Consider the following 3,928-nt stretch of genomic DNA (forward strand, 5'->3'; position numbering starts at 1 on the left):
CATCACACAGGCTGTAGCACTCGGTAAAGCAGGCCCTGTTCCCTTGCCTGGGCAACTCAGTAGAGCTGATCCTGCTGGTGATGGTGCAGGTTGGCTGACCCAGAGGCCATAAGTGTGGGAGAGCTAGATCCACTTCTCATCTGTCATGCAGCATGGGCAGGGGAGATTTGCCCTCCTTACCCCTCACGCCTTGTTGCATACAACACTCAAGAGAGCAGGCCCTGCACCTCATCTGGGCACCATAGTAGTGCCAAACCTGCTGGTGAGAGCAAGGTAAGCCTGCCCAGAGGTCATAAAAGTGAGAGAACAGACCCTGTCCTCTCATCGGCCATGTGGTGGTGAGCTAGAGGGAAAGATGCCCTTCCTGCCTTGTTTCTTGGCACATGTGGCAGATGAGAGAACTGATCCTGCTCCTTAACAGTTGTGGAACTAGGGAGGGTGGGCCCTGCACTTTGACTGGGCAACAGAGTAGAGTTGACTTCATTGATGGAGGTGTGGGGGATCTGGCCCTGAAAACATGAGTGTGAGAGACCAAGTCCTGCTCCTCACCTACCATATGGTGGCATGAGCAAGAGAGAGGAGTCCCCTGATGATCCTTGAGGCCTGTGGTAGGTGGGAAAGCCATCCCTGATGTCACTAAAGTGAGAGAGTTGGCCCTGCCTCTCACCAGCTGCATCACCAGCAGAGTGACTCCTACATCTACCTTAACTAGGCAAAAGCAGAGCTGGCCCTGGTGGTGTGGGTGTGGGTGAAGCTTAGTCTGAGGATGCAAGAAACAGAATTGTCCCCCGCCCCTTGCTGCTTACTCTATAGGGTGAACTAGCCAAGGCAGTACTGGAGAGCTCATCCTAGCACTAAGGATGAAGAAGAGCTGTCAGGATGACCAACCCAGCAACAACCCAGTCCCAGAACCAGAGCTATGAGTTGGTCCACCCCATCAGCTACCCCATCTATGATCTGCTGAAGCATGTGAAGGGACCTGCCCTGGAGACCCAAAGTTACAGGATCTGCATGACACAGAACAACAGGATAGCCAAGAGAAGCCCAAGTGAGGGCACAGTATTGACGATGTAGCAAAAGCCAGAGACCTCAAGCCAGACCAACAGCTCAAAGCAATGAACACTAGCAAGTGACAATATATGGACTAAAGAACTATGTGACTCACTGTGTCATACTACAGTTTATGTGATGAGATTTTTTTCTTTAACTTTTATCTTGTTTTATCCTGGTGAGGGAGGTTGCAAGGGTAAATGGAAGAGGGAAGGGACAGGGAGATCTAGATGCATGATATGAAATCCACAAAGAAGCAATAAAAAGTTAATTTTAAAAAGAAAATTGCTTAACATTTTTTGGTCATCAGGGAAATGAAAATTAAACCATCTTTGTGATTTTATTTCACTGTTGTCAGAATGATGAAAGTCAAAAACTTGTGCAAAATGTTGGCCTGGATGTGAGGAAAGAGGAACACTTACTTACTCACTGTTGGTAGAAGTGCAAACTGGTGTGGCCCTATGAAAGTGTGGAATTTCCTCAAATAGCTAAAAATAAATCTACTGCATGATCTAGTTATACTACTCTTGGATAGAAACCCAGATCTAGATAGCAATCCAATCTAGAAATGTCCACTCTTCTATGTTTGCAGCTCCTCTACTCATCATAGCCAAGAAATGAAAACAGTCTAGGAATGTAAATGAAATTTGGTATATTTACACAATTGAATACTATTCAGTTATCAAGAAAAATAAAATTATGGAACTTGCAGCTAAATGGATAGAGCTGGAAACCCAGACTCAGAATATCAGCATCACATTTTCTCCCATCTGTGAATGCTAGCTTAGATCTTCAGATACATGTTTCATTTGAAGATTCACAGATGGCAGGAAATTATTTAGAGGCGATTTGGAGGGACTTTCAAGATATGGGAGATAGAACATACTGGTATAAAGAGTTAAAAGGGAATAATGGAATAGGAAGGGTTAAATTTGAGTGGAAGAGTGAATGACAAGGTAGAGGAGGGAGTATGGGGGGAGACAAACACAAAAGACCTTTCAAAAAAGTCAGATGGAAGCCTATTACAGTAGAAGTTTCCTAAAATAGATATATAAACATTTAAAATTCAGGGCTAGGGAAGAGTTTCCCCATAATGGGTCAACAGTATCCCCACAGGACACAGAGACTGACAAATAGGCAGACCAGGGACAGAAATAACTTACTTCTTTGGAAGTTGTTGTCAGTGAGATACCATAGACCTCCAGATATTACAGGCTATTGCCGTTACTCTTGGTTAGCCTTCAGAACTTGATGGCCAGACCTTATTGCTGAAGACACCACATACTTGCTTCACAGAACATGGAGAACAAAACTGGTTCTCAGCTGAAGGCTTTATCCCTACTGACGAGATTTCATAGTGCAAGAAGGTGGAGGTGAAAATTATCATCAGTTGTTGTGGGCCACAAGGCCCGACACAGTTCCAGCACTCTGACTTCACAGCTCACAGTTCTCCAGCGCCCTGCTTTGTGTTTAATGACTCGCACTACTATGCCTCCCTTTGGGAAATTTTATATGGGCTTTGAAGGATGAAAATGTATAAAACCATAGCTTCTTTAATATGTTCATAATACCTGGACCCTTCTCCTGTATAAATCCCTATTCTCCTACCTCAATTGTTTCATTTATAGTTGGATGGAAATTGCATTACCAAACTTATTTTATACCACTGCTTACAACTTACTGATATTTGTCAGGTGACAAAGATTAGTATTAAGATATTAATATTAAATAAAAAATTTAGCCAATTATTATTTATAACAGTTATTAATATATAGTTAAATTATTAATGTTGACCAAGTTAAGGATAAATACTGTATGAATGAACAAAAGGATACAACAGAATTACAAATAAGAGAGTCCCTTAAAATTCTTATGTTTAGATACACATAATGGTGCATGCCTGTGATCCCAGAACTTGGAAAGCTGAGGGAGAAGGATTGCCACAAATATGAGATGAGCTTGGACTACTGCAGTGATTTCCAGGTAATCCTGGGTCACAATACAGCAACATAAGAGTCTTTGTTTATATGCTAGGATTAAGACTTTTATTATGATACTTAGGTCTCGAAAAAATGTTATTAGTATGCAGATAGGAAGATAGTGGACATAGGTAATGCAGGAAGGGAAAGAAGCCCTGAACTTGCATTCTGCATGAAGCCTCTTGTCAACAGATAGTTGGGAATTTCAGTGCAATTAATATCTGCTGTGAGGGTTGTCTACATAGAGATACTATTTCCTTTTATAGTGATAGTTCAAAAAGTGATCAAATAACAATGAACCATGATAAAATCCTAAGTATTAATAACTTTTAAGTATGGCCTTTCTCTTTCCCAAATCAAATCTTCAAGTTTATAGATATGTCTCAAGAAACCCCATTTATGGTAAAAGTGAAAACAAACCTGTTTTAACTGCCTTCTACAAACTGAGTGGCTATTACAGTCCTAGCCAAACACCTCCAGAAAGTTACCCTAGAATCTCTTTTATTTAAAAAAAAAAAAAAAAAAAAACAGGAAAAGAGTCTCTTAGCAAACTTTTGAGCTATAACTCGAGAACAACCAAAACTGTCCAATGGCTTCAGCTAAAACATTTAAAGGAGGCTTCCTTGAGACCCCACATCCATACTCTTGGTTGTGTCTTATTCTTTCCCCTAGTTTCCCTTTTTAAATTAAATAAATGCATAAATCTATGTTAAAATTTACTCTTAATTACCTCCAACTCTACTTCACAGTTGTTTGTCCCCAAACACTTTCCTGTGGTAAACTTAAGAATCCCATTTCGATCCCTGAGTAGAATTCCCCGGGCGGCATGAAGATGGATTTTTATTTTTATTTTTTATTGAGAAAAGGAAAAAAAAAAAGTTTCCGCCTCCTCCCAGCCT

Source organism: Alexandromys fortis, unplaced genomic scaffold (genome assembly GCF_014885135.2).
Source record: "Alexandromys fortis isolate MF-2015 unplaced genomic scaffold, M_Fortis_MF-2015_v1.1 scaffold_152, whole genome shotgun sequence".
Classification (NCBI taxonomy): domain Eukaryota; kingdom Metazoa; phylum Chordata; class Mammalia; order Rodentia; family Cricetidae; genus Alexandromys; species Alexandromys fortis.